We start from the raw sequence: 13,853 nt of genomic DNA, 5'->3' as shown, positions 1-13,853 counted from the left end.
TGAATGGATTAACAAATGTACATACAATGGAATATTATTCAGCCATAAAAAATAGTAATACAATACATGCTACAACACAGATGAACCTCAGAAACATTGTGCTAAGTGAAAGAAGCAGGCACAAAAGGTCACATATTGCATGATTCTATTTACATGAAAAAATCAGAATAGGCATATCCATAGAGTCATAAAGCAAATTTGTGGTGGCTGGGGGCTGGTGATTGAGGGGAATGTTAAGCACCTGCTGGATGGGCTACAGAGTTACCTTTTGGGAGGATTGAAAGATCTTGAAACTTGATGGAGAATGGTGGTTGCACAACATTGTGAATATATTAAATATCACTTGAATGTTCACTTTAAAACCGTTACTTTTAGGTCATGTAAGTCTCACCTCAATAAAAATGAAAAACCCTTGGAATCTCAGATCAGCTCCCTCTTATGGTACTACAACTAGCACAATCATAACACTTGACGCACAGAAACGTAACTTGTGCTACCAATTGAAGTACCAAATTATTACTATTTCCCAATTTGCAGAGCAAAGGACACATAAATTTGACCATTTACAGAAAACTCAGTAGTTTCCAGGCTTTTCTCAGTATTATTTAGGAAGGAAATTCTGGATTTTCATCTTCACCATCTGTTTTCCTCTGGGCAACGTATACTGTGGTTGGTGGGGAATTTTATGTTGTCACATTAGGGTTTGTGTTTGGTCCACAGCCACTTCCTACCCACTTTCTGCCTCTGCTGAGCTGCCTTTGACTGTCCTCAACCCCATCTGCTGATGTCCACTTTCTGACCTGATCTCTGATGCCAGAACTACAAAAGGTTTATTTCATCTACCTTATCTAAAACACTGAATCCCTTCAAATCCATGGAGCCTTCCTCAAACTATCTCTTTTCATGGTCACTAGGAATCTCTGGATGTTCAAAATCTGCCTCATTCTTGGACAGCCAACTATCCTTCAGGAAATCTGGGGATGTAAGCAACGTGGGGCAGTCTGAATCTCTTTATGATTACACCTTCCCTGTGGCCAGTTTTACAACATTTCTACATGTTGGCATGTTCGGCTCTTGGAGTTCCAAATGGAAAGTGGGCAGTAAATCATGCCTGTGATCCTGTCTTATCATAAATTGGGAATTCTTTGGCTCTACTTAGCAGCTTCCCTTTCTCCAGGACCTGCATCAGTTACCATTTGCTCTCCCATCTCTCTCGTCTTTGCCACCGAGCTGCATTCCTAGGAATAGGGAAGACTAGCTCTTACCATTATGGTTTTATCAAATCTGTGCTCATTGCTTTAGGTCTCTCACCTCTTAGCATTCGAAGCAGAGATTCTGGAACTCAATAAACATTTTTTCAAGCAGCTCACCTCTTATAGTCAAAAGCTTTGAATATCAATAATATTATGCTAGACTTCTGAAATTCTTTGGAAATGCAGTTAACTTTTTTGTTTTGTGCTAAAATGCTGTATTTGTTGAATTTTGGTTTCAGGTTAAGGTGGGCTAAATCCTTTAGATGAACTGTCCCACTAAAAATAACTCAACATATTGGCCAAAATTTATAAAACATCACTTTAAAAACACTAAAGAGCAGGTAAGATAATGGAAAAAATTCCAGGCTGGGGTTTTACTGTGAAGTGAGAACCCAGAGGGCTTAGTCCTGCCTCACTGACTTCTCAACCCTGAGAGATTTTGTGCTTCCTTCATTTGGTGAATTAGATTCTCTGGCTTAAGTTAAGGGAAGGTAGAAAGGAGAGGTACAGAAGTCAAGAGTCAAGCCCTGCTTGGGTAGTAGTCTGTGATTCAAAAGGACTACATTCTTAGTATTGGAGATAACCAGAACTAAACTTATCCCCAGAGGATGCAGGAAAATCATCATTGTGCTGGGCAGAATGGGAATAAAAAGAGAAAGAAAAACAATGAATTATATAGAGCCCTAAACAGCCCTACTATAGATTTGCTAAGGCAAAAAAGAATTACGAGAGATAGAGAGTTCATAAAGATAAAGGATTCATCAGGATATTTAAATAATACCATAGCCTCAACACACACACACACACAAAGGCAAGATACTCAAAATTATGGCAAGTCATAGATAAACCCCACAGTCATTGTAGATTTTAACATATTCCTCTCTTTGTAACAATCACATAAAAAAATCAGGGTATAGGAGATTTGAATACCATTAACAAGTATGGCCTAATGGATGTGTGAGTGTGTGTGTGTGCGTGTGTTTATAAATCACTTTGCCCAACAAGTGCACAGTACACATTATTTTCATTAACACAGAATATTTACAAATATTGATCAAGTCAGTGTACTTAATTGTTATAGTAACAAAAAAGAAGGAAGTGATTATCATAATCAGATGTTCTGTGCTGGTCTCAGCCTATCGATAGTGATGCTATAAGCTAGGAATGCATGGGGCCCCTCCCCTGGGCATGTACTACTTGTGAGTCCCCAGAGACATTTCCCCAATGTGGTAGCTGGACCAGCACTGATTGCAAGATGCATCTCAGCAACAGTCATTGGGGAGCTTTGCAAAAATATGGTTTATTCCTCAGACGTCCTGGAGTGTACACAGCATGCCTGGGGCCATAGAGCAAGGTTGCAGGGCTGATGATGAGAGGGAGAGTGCAGGCCTGAGGTTCTGCCTGAACTGGGTTGAGAATGAGACGCCTCAGTTTCTATGGGTACACTCTTTATTGGTGAATTTAAAACATAAGAGCAGATTTGTTAAAACTTGGGAAGGGAAAGGCAGGGTCACTCAAAAGTTCAGCTATTTAAATCCGCCCAGGCTTTCTAAAAGGGGAACTTTGTAGCCTGGCTTTTGTGTAGTTGCCTAGTTGCATAGCTGGCAATGTGTTTACTTGAGATGCACTCTTTGGAATGGATGCCTCTCTGACAGTCAAAAGCTTCATTTCAGGCACTTACGTTACAATCAAGAAAGCTAATTATCAGGCATTTACAGTGCATGGAATAAGCTTTATTGAGGTATGGGAGGGATAGGAGGTTGGGCTTGGTAAAGAGACGGAATGGATACACAGGTCTTTCAGTTTCCCATTAAACTATGCATTTATGTTCTATGGACTTTCGATGTGTGCATTACATTTCCCAATAAAGTTGATTTTAAAAAAGAACAATCAACAACTTACTTTCCTCCCAAATAATGCAAATAATTCAATGCACTTTATTTTATCCCACTTCAATTTAGAAATTATCATTGGCATGCATTTAATTCTACATTTAGATCCACTACACATTTTAACGCAGTCAGTGTGCATCTACCTATGTATTTACTGTTTTTTGTTCTTATTCCCTTCTTTTATCTTGGACTTTCCATCTGGAATTGTTTTTTATTTTTTTCCCTGGAGAGATGTATCTGTAGTCTGAATGTTCTGCCAATTTTTAGTTCTTTACTAGATGTTTACATTTTGATCATTTATTACACAGTACATGTATGTTTTATATACTTTTTCATACAGAATATAGTAATAAAATCAGAGAAGAAAAAAATAATAACCTTAGATTTTATTTCAAGTATTTTTTTAATATACTAGCTTACTCTCATCCCATTGTTGGCTAAATATAGTGTAAAGGCCGCTTTTAGGCAAACAGGCTGGAGCAAGGGAATGGAGAGAGGCCCCTCAGCGACCCTCTGGCTGAGTACAGATAGGCCCATTAGGCAACACACCTCAAAATATCTATAGGTTCTAACTGATCAGTGGGCACTTACATCTAAACAGGGTTACCAAAGAAGAGAAAATTCCATATGTCCCCATACCTCCTCACCTCCCTTCTTTAAAAACAGCCCCCATGAGGCACCTGGGTGTGTCAATCGGTTAAGCCCCCAACGTGGAGCCTGTGACATCTCTGAGCCTGAAGCCTGCTTCAGATGCTGTGTCTCCCTTGCTCTCTGACCCTCCCTCACTCAGACTGTGTGTGTCTCTCTCTCTCTTTTTCTCTCTCCCTCTCAAAAATAAACATTAAAAAAATAAAAATAGAAACAGCCCCCCACCCACTAACTCCGGGCAGTCTCTCCTTTGCTGTCCTGCCCCCAGCTCCCTTGAGGTGTATTCAGTAAACTTCTATCTTCTTTGTGCTGACCCTGCCATGGGCTTCCATCCAATTGTCACCTCACATTTGGGGGCCCCCATCCATTTGGGGGAGACACCACGTTTAGACACCGCACATAACACATAATTTCACTGTTGTCTCCCTTCCCCCCACAGTACATAGTTTGTCTAAAAATAATATACTTTTAAAATAAATTATGATGCTTTCCTTAGAAGCTACAATATCCAAAGAGACGTGCAAAATGGGTCAGGTTAGTGTGATTTATTTTTGACAGTCAGGGATTTAGAACATGAAGGTTTAAGGTTCAGATCTGGACCTTGCCTTTTTTGTAGCTATCTTGATTTACAAAAATTCCTTAACCTATCTAAATTTCAAATAATTCATCTTTAAAATGGAGGAAGTAGTACCATTTGTGCCCATTTCACAGAAATGTTGAGAAGTACTATGAAACAAAATATATGAATAGGCTTTATAAAATGGTTAAATAGCATATGACTTTAAACTGGTATTATTTATGTAGATACAGAGAAGAAAAATGAAAAGTGAATGCTTTGTGTGAACTGAAGATGAGGCCATATTTAGATATGTGGTAAAGCATTATGATATAATTAAAACAGTAGGATTTTTTGAGTCAGATACAATAAATTGTAATACTTGACGTTTCTGCTTCACTGCCAGCTAGCTCTAGAATCACTTGCAAGTAAACTTTTCTGAGTCTGTTTCCTCATCTGTAAATGATGTTTTATTGATGCCTCATGTACGATGAAGATCAAATAGGACATTTCGTCTGTAGCACTGGGGCCTAGTAGGCGAACCATCTGTGTTAGTCTCTACAAGGCAAATTCAGTAAAAAGAATAAGAATAGAATATGATTATGCTATCAATAGAAGATGGTCTATTTAGATGGGTTCTGCCCTTGATGTGAGAAGGAACTGATAAGACTAAATTTCGAAATAATCCAATTGTAAACTCCAAGGGTCCCTGGGCATTTTTTTAACTGTCCCTTGGGCATAGCTCTGGCATTTTCTGAAATTTGACTAATCAGGTTGGCCTGAGGTTTACTTCCTGTAGTCTTCCCTGGTTCCTACTGACATGAAACACTCCTGTCTAGGATCAGCCTCTTCTACAGAGAAGGCAGAGAGTAGCATCACACCTTTCTGGTATCACTACTAATGAGGTCCAAGTCCTTCCCCTCATTCCCATACACATCATCCTCTTGAGGCGATACAAGATGCCTGAAGGGATGATACAGGAATGACGTTTTCTTGAATTCACGTGCTGGCCTTGAGTGCATGCAAACCACTATCTTTCAGCTTCCTTATTTCAATGAAATGTTGAACTTTTATACATGGTTCAGTCATAGAGAATATAATATTAATATGATAATGCTCTAAGTCAGTGCTTATAAAATGTGAATGCACATATGAATTCTGTAAGGATCTCGTAAAAGTGCAGTTTGATTCAGCAACTCTGGGGTGCTCTGGTCTGAATTTTGTCCCTCTCAAAATTCATATGTTGAAATCTAATCTTCAAGGTGATGGTATAAGGAGGTGCGGTCTTTGTCTGGAGAGACTCTTAAATACAGAGGACAAACTGAGGGTTGCTGGAGGGGTGGTAGGTGGGGGGATGGGCTAAATGGGTGATGGGTATTAAGGAGGGTACTCGTTGGGATGAGCACCAGGTGTTGTATTTAAGTGATGAATCACCAAATTCTGCTCCTGAAACCATTATTGCACTGTATGTTAACTAACTTGGATTTAGAGAGAGAGAGAGAGAGAGAGAGAGAGAGAGAGAGAGAGAGACAGAAAGAAAGAAAGAAAGAAAGAAAGAAAGAAAGAAAGAAAGAAAGAAAGAAAGAAAGAAAGAAAGGAAGAAAGAAAGGAAGGAAGGAAGGATGGATGTGGGGGCCTTTGGGGGATGATTAGGTTATGAGGACAGGGCCCTCATAAATAAGATTTGTGTCCTTATAAACTGTGAATGTGTAAGAGGAATCAGTATCCTTGGAAAAGGGCTGTCAGGAGACCATCCAGGAACCCCTATCTCGTACTGACAGCCTCTACAACTGTGAGTAATAAATCTTTGTTGTTTGTAAGCCACCCAGTCCCTGGCATTTTGTTCTAGCAGCCCGAAACGGACTAAAACATGGGGTTAATCAAGTATGGAAGAAATAGGGATTTATATATCTAATGCCCTTTCAAAGAAACAAACACTTTTCTTTAATCCTTCTCATATTTTTCCTTTGTTTTTCCAAGAGTATCCCCAGCGAAATGGAAATTAGAGCAAAGTGAATCAGATAAACAGTGGCAAAAGGGTCTGTCTGTAGTGAAAGCATGTAAAATACTGAGCATGTCCTTAGCTATAGGACAGCACAGGCCAGGGGGATGCAGCGTCAAGAGCAGTCCCGGGAAGATAAAGAGATCGCACTTGGACTCCCAGAGGGTGAAGGATGAGGAGGGGCAATGTTAGGAGGCATCCCGTACTTCCAGGAGGCAGATTGCGGTACTCACAGATCTGAATGCGGAACCCAATTTGGAACTAAGAGATCCAGAGCCTGCTTGTATCTCACAGCCTTCTGGGAATGCCTTCCCAACTCTGCACCCACTCAACCTCTCATTTCCTTCAGGAAGATTGTCTATGAAAACAAACACACAATACCTACAAATTTTATTCATTGGTTCTATCTTCCAATATTTTTTCAACCACTCTCCAATTATCCTTCATACCTTACTCCCTTTCCAAAAGCAAACCAATAAATTGCTGGGGGAAAAAAGACACCTGGAATGTAGCTAAAAAGAGACTTTTTTCAAAGGGTTATTACAAGAGGGAAGAAAGAGACTATGAGAATATGTGAGAGGACTTCTGTACAGGCTGAGGTGGGTCAAATGTCAGGAGCCCGGGCCGGGGAAAGAGAAGAAACAGAACCTAAGTTTGATTGGCTAGCATTGCACTCATTGGACCATGAGGAATAAGCAGTTCAGCTAATTGTTTATGAGATAAAGAATGGGAATTTGGAGAATCTATGTCTGGTTTTGTCTTAAGTAAGTAAGGGAAGAATGTGTAAGGCTTATCTAAGTCATATGGCGAAGGATGTTTCTTTGTAATAAGCCATTCTCTGAACACAAAGTTGGGGAGGGGGAAGCATTTCTTTAGCCATTGCTATTTTCCAGGAGCACACGGTTCAGATAAAATTCAACATTGCCAAAACTACCACTAAAACCAGCAGAAAGAGTGCAGGAATTTCTTTTCTTCTCTCCACTGAGCTACTCCAAGGCTGACTGTCAGGGAAGCAGACTGGCCTAGGAGTGAGGCCCAGAGGAGCTGGGAGCCTCAGCAGCTCAAAGGATCATCGTTTCTGCCCCCTGCCCTGTGGGGCAGACCCGTGTGCAAACCCGGGTGCACCAACCAAGTGTCCAGTAAGAACCAGAGACTTGATGGGTGAGGAGATCTGGGGCCGCCGACCGCAGAGGGTGGAAGAGTGTGTTTGGAGCCTCGGGGCTTAAGGCGCACTGAGTGTGTGACACACGGGTGTGACACATGGACATCAGGTGTGTGACAGCCCTGTGGTCTGTGACAGTGACTTCATGCACGATTTGCTGCTCACCTAGCACCTGCAGGGCCCTTCACGCGTGTTTCTGCTTTTTAGTCCCACAAGAATCCCATTTCTAAAGTGTCATTTTACAGATGGGTTGACTGAGACCCAAAGAGGTTATGTGACTTGTGGGAATTGAGGCCTCGGGGGCTCAGAGCGCTAGGAGCGAGTCGCGGCTGTAGCAGTGACTCAGAGTCAATTCATAGATTAGCTTTCAGCTTCTCCTTTAATAGACAAGGTGATTGTTTTCTGTCCTGATTATGATATTTTGCTCAAAAAATGAGCAAGTTATGTTCATTTTCCATATATATATTAGAACTATAAAGTTTCTTCATAAAGTAATCTTAGAGGAAGAACAGAAATTCACCTCTAACACTAGTGATGAAAACTTGGTGTGTCAGTAATTTAGCCTTCATTTGCTGAGGTAGGACACTGAAGTCATGATCTCTCCGTTATATTTATTAGGCTGTGTTGGCTCTTTATAGTTAATTCATGTCACAATTGAACCCTGGTTGCTTCCAATAGTGAGGATGAAAGGAAACAGCAAGTTCACCGATTGAGTTTCTCTTTACCTTTCTGATCCTGAGGCTAGTCAATTACTGGACTGACACCGTCTGTCTTGATTAGCCAGGATGACCCTTACGCTTAAAGGGAAAAAGCAACACCAGGTCCCTGACTTAAGCTGCGGGATTGTACATTTTCTTTAATTCACTGTAGGATGTAATCAAGGCACAATATAACAAAAGCCAGTGTCTGTTTGTCATTTCTTTGGCAGGCAAGCGCCCAGGGAATCTTGTGCAAGGCCTTGCTCAGACATGTAGACAGACTTGCAGGAATTAGGACTTGGGGGGGGTGGGGGAGAACTCTCAGCAGGTGGCCCATAGGTTGAGCTTCTGGCCCAGATACCAGTATTTAGTAAAGGAAATAGCAAGAGCCAACATGACCCTAAATTCCAAGAGGGGCCACAGTATTTGTAGGCAATTGTCATAGGAAGGCAGAGGCAAGAATGAAGACAAAAGCCCAGGCGGCAGCAGAGCAGTTAACTTGATCCTGAACCCTGGTGTGTTCAACGTAGTTTTCCGCCAAGAGAAGGCTAATGGCTCTATTTCCGTAATTCTTTTGGCCTTAGAGTAGTTGTGAAATGGTGGCAGAGAGCATAAGTAATGAAAATACTAATGTCACTAGTCAGAGTCAGCATTGGTTGTGCACTTACCATTCAAAGTAAAAGAAAGAATCTCTGTTTTGTTTAGAGATGAATGTGTTAATACACTGTGTCACAAATTTATCTTTGCAAAGAGTTCCGAAAGGAAAAATTTTAAATTAAAAAGCTTTCTGATGGACAAGCAAATCAATTCCACATTATAGTAGATGCATTACAACACTTAGCAAAGATAGACATAGATATTGAACTTCACATCAGAGAGCTAGTGCTTTACGATTTGGGTGAGTAAATTCAATTTCCTGTAATAAATAGTCTAACAAATAAATATTCTTTTAAAAAGCACATACAACAAGCTCTTAGTAATTATAGTTTTGAGGTTATGGAATACATTGCACTAAAAATAAAACTCTGAAAACACTAACAGAACATTACAGAAGATTTTTTTTTCATTTGTAGCAAACTTGCCCCCAAATCAATTTTATAATGACAAGATAAACAATATATATAGATTTAGTTAAATAGTTGCATATCTTATGTTCTTTATACCTTGTGTCTTTATGATAATCGATGCATAAATATTTTCCAACTTTCTTTATTACCTTTTCAATAAGGACTAAGTAAGAGCTCTGTATCCTGGATATTGGAAAGCACTGTGCCAAAAAAGAAAAGTTGTTTCTCCTTAAGTTTTCTCATTAAATACCATCAAAATATTTGACTTACAGTTTTATTTTAACCAAAGTGAATCATAGTGTTTGGTGCTTATATATTTCCAATTCCACATCATCACATTTTAGGTGCTATGCTTAGGTAATTTACAAATGTTATCTTATTTTACCTTCCCTAACCTTATGAGATAGGAATTCTTATTTCTCTTTTATAGATAAGGGCCTTGAGGATTAGACAGGAGTTGCTCAGCCAGCATGTGTCAGAGCAGATACTGGAACCCAGACACCCTGCCTCCAAAATCCCCCCTCTAACATGTAGGGAAGTGTGGCTCAAGACAGCATGAAGCCCATGAGGAATGAAGCTCCAAGTGTAAAAGTGCATTCATTGCACAGTAGGTGGTCTCATTAGATACTTATTGAATAATGTAGCAATGCCAGCCATGTGCATTCAACCAATTCGACTCTAGCAGAGTTTTAGGTTATCTGGAGAATGTCTGATTTTATAGGTGCAATTATGCCTGGTGCTTCTGTGAGTTGACTTACAAACTGTAGGGAACTGATGGCACCACATTTTTGAGTAGTCTGCTTCTTATTTTGCAGGGATATATTTAGAAAAATCCTTCTAACCCATGACTCATTTGGATTCGATGCATCCTTGGCATTTGAGACAATTTATACACGTCCTTTAATGCTACTGCTCTTTCCAGGATAGTAATGAGTAATGAATTTACTTTAGAATGATTGTGTTGCTGACAAACTACCTTGTATCCTTTCTATACATTATGCCCTATTTAAAAAAAATTTTACTGTAATGTTTTTAAAATTTATTTTGAGAGAAGGAGAGAGCGTGCGTGTGTGAGTGGAGGAAGGACAGAGAGAGAGGGAAGGAGAGAACTCCAGCAGGTTTTGCTCTGACAGTGCTGAGGCCAACTTGGGGCTCGATTTCATAAATGATTAGATCGTGACCTGAGCCAAAATCAGGAGTTGGATGCTCAACCGACTGAGCCACCTGGGCGCCCCCAAGGCCCTTCTAAATATCTATTTCATGATTATATTAAAAAAAGAAGTTATATATGGGTACTGACAATAGATCTGGGGAAGTAAATGAGGCTGTAAGTTGGGAAACTGATATTTAAAAAATTTTTTTTAATGTTCATTTTTTTTCTTTTATAGTTTATTAAGTTGGGAAACTGATATTCTAATCCCAGAATTTTTACAAGTGAGGAATCTGGAGGAAGTTTTACAGCTTCACATACCCTTACCTGATTTTTCTATTTTCAATATTAGATGACTAGAGTAGAGCATTTCTAAGATGACATTCAGCTGTAAAATTCTACAACTTGAAAATGTTTGGAACTCACTGCTTTCAGATGGTTTCAGATCACATTACTCCTGAGTTTATGATTTTCAGTTTCTATGTCAACAATGAAAAGGAAATATAGCAATAAATAACATTTTTTTCACAATTTTATGTACCTACACACCTGTTCTATGAGTAGGATTTCAGTCTGTATTTATAGAAATATAAAAAGTAAGTAAGAAATAGTATATAAAAATTATACAAAAAATAACTCATAATGTATGCAAACTGGAAGATATATAAAATATTTACTTGTGGATACCAGGAGTCTGTGAAAGAAAGCATCTCATGTAAACAAAGAAAGTACTCCTTCCATACTACTAAAAGAAAATACCACATACAGTTGAGGGTTTTCATCAATATAATGGGAAGTGTCTCAAATAATAGCCAACACAAGCCATTTGATATAATAGAGATAAAGCAGTTTCAGACTTCTCAGAAATCTCACAAATTTGAGGGCACATATCCGTGTATGCGAATTTTCAGAATGCTTCCTCAACCTCTTGCCATTCTGAATGACTGGAACTTCCGGGATCTTCTTTGTTCACACTGAAAGTAATCCAGGTCACTCTGACAACATTATGAAATTGTCAACAGCACTTTCTTGTCCTTTCAGACTAAGTATAGCATCCTTTGAAAGTGATCTCAACATGAACGTTTATATGTCTCACTTAACTCTATCACAGACTAAGTGGACTAGACTTTGGCTATAGAGATACTTGATTAAAAATAAGATTTCACAAAAATATTCACTTAGTCAGTGAATTTGTTTTGTTGATATTGATTGAATTAACCACATTTCTCCTCACCTTCTTCTGAATGGAATACTCTGCCTCTCCATTTTGTGTCTGGCAAATTCCTCACTATTTCATGGAAGATCAAATGTTAACTCTTGTCAGAGGTTTCCTAAATTCCCTCAGGATCAATTACCTTCTCTCCTATCATCTTATAGCATGTTGCATACAGCTTCTTTAGAGAACTCACATGCTGCATTATAGTTAGTCTTTTATTTATGTGCCTCTCACTGCTCAGAATTTGATCAAGGAACAGACCATCCAAGCACATTCTTGTCAAATATGAGGGCATGATAAAATACCACTGTAAAAAATTAGAATTGGCTTGCTAGTTAATTCAGGCTCACCCAAAGCTGCTTGCACAAATGATAGGACATAAACCAATAGAGCCTGTACTCCAGAGTGGAGATTAAAAATGAAAGGAAGGAATGAAAGAAAGAAGGAAGGAGGTGAGAGGAAGGGAGGTAGGGAAAAAAGGAGGAAAGGAGGAAAGAAAGGAAGGAATGGATGGAGGGAAGGAGGAAGGGAAGAGAGAGGAAAAGAAAAACCCTTTGTCAGTTTGTAATTCTTATATTTAGTGTCATTCACATGTAATTTCATTCTATAGCTGCATGACATTTTACCATCCCTAATATTGGTCAGTTAGTAGTTGAGTGTAGTCAACATTGGCAACCACTGAAAATTTGAAATCAAGTAATGCAAAAATAAAGTCTTTTTTTCTGTCTGGGAATGGATGATTTATTTTCTTACTTTATTTAAAATATTTTAATGTGTTTTAAGAGATCTTGTTCAGAAGATAAACATAAACTGGAACATAAACTGGAAAATATAAATTAAAATGGAGAATCAGGGGTTGGAAACCCTATGTAAAACTCCGATAGGTATTGCCAGATTGAAAATCAGGAGAAAAAATTAGTTTTAAGCATACTTTGATCAAGATTTTGCAACTATATCCATGTGACACAATTTTATCCTTAGTGAAAATAATGTTATCCAGTTATAAGTATTAGGAATAGAAGATAATTCCAAATAAATAAAAAAGTAGGCATGCAATATTAAATCTCTCATTTTATTTATTTTATTTTTTGAAGTTTATTTATTTTTGAGAGAGAGAGAGAGTGAGCAGGGGAGAGGCAGGGGTGGGGGCAGAGGATCTGAAGCAGGATCTGTGCTGACAGCAGCGAGGCCAGTGTGGGGCTCAAACTCACAAACACTGAGATCATTACCTGTGCTAAGTCGGAAGCTCAACGGACTGAGACACCCAGGCGCCCCTTAAATTTCTCATTTTAAATATAAAGATGTGAGAACAAAGGCTTGTTACCAAAAAATTGGCTTTACCCATTTCCCATGAAATGATGCTAGTATTTGAAGACTATAGGGCGCCCCTTTTTTCAATCCCACTCTGTTCTTGCTAAAGTGAGATATACTTTATTTCTTTTTTCCTTAGGACCTGGAAAAGGTAAATGTTCAGTAAATGCTTTTTTGAGTGAATGAATTGCCATTGTCTTAAATTTCTCATTTCAAAGACTGCATGACTTATTACCTTATTGCCATTGTTATTGTCATCATCATCTACTTCAAATTAATTAGGTACAGACTTCTGTAGATAAGTGATTGTTGTTGCTGATGTAGTGAGATCTGAAGAGCACTGTGAAAGCCCTATCCATCAAAAATAATTCCTTGATCTGTGTTAGCCAATTTAAAAGGTGAGATTTCCTTTAAAATTGCTTTCTATGGGTCTGGAAATACTTTTAGTCCTAGAAGGCTGGTGACCTGTGCTTTTTGATTGATATGGGATAAATGCTATTATGGTAACAGATCAGAAAAACTAAAAAGAAGATATAATTTTGCAATTCATATATTCAGGATAAGTAAAACACTTTATAAAGCTGTAAGCATTGATTTGTATGAAAGAGATAGACATATGTCAAAGCAATCCTGTCATCAATCTTCCTCCATAAAGTTAGTCCTTTAGGTTTCATTGTCCCATAGACCATCTTGCCATTCCACTTAGTAGTCTGAGTATTCTCCCTGCAATGACTTTTGGGTCAACTTTCACATGTTCTGGCTTCATGTATATTGAAACAAGGGTCACGCAGCACTTTTATCAGTGTTTCCTGTATGATATGTGTATTTTTCTGGCAGAGCTGACAATAGTGTTTACGGAGGCAATCTGTTAACTCTTCTGATTAATGATCCCCCCCCC

This window comes from Suricata suricatta, chromosome X (genome assembly GCF_006229205.1).
Source record: "Suricata suricatta isolate VVHF042 chromosome X, meerkat_22Aug2017_6uvM2_HiC, whole genome shotgun sequence".
Classification (NCBI taxonomy): Eukaryota; Metazoa; Chordata; class Mammalia; order Carnivora; family Herpestidae; genus Suricata; species Suricata suricatta.
Note: the sequence above shows the minus strand (reverse complement) of the source record.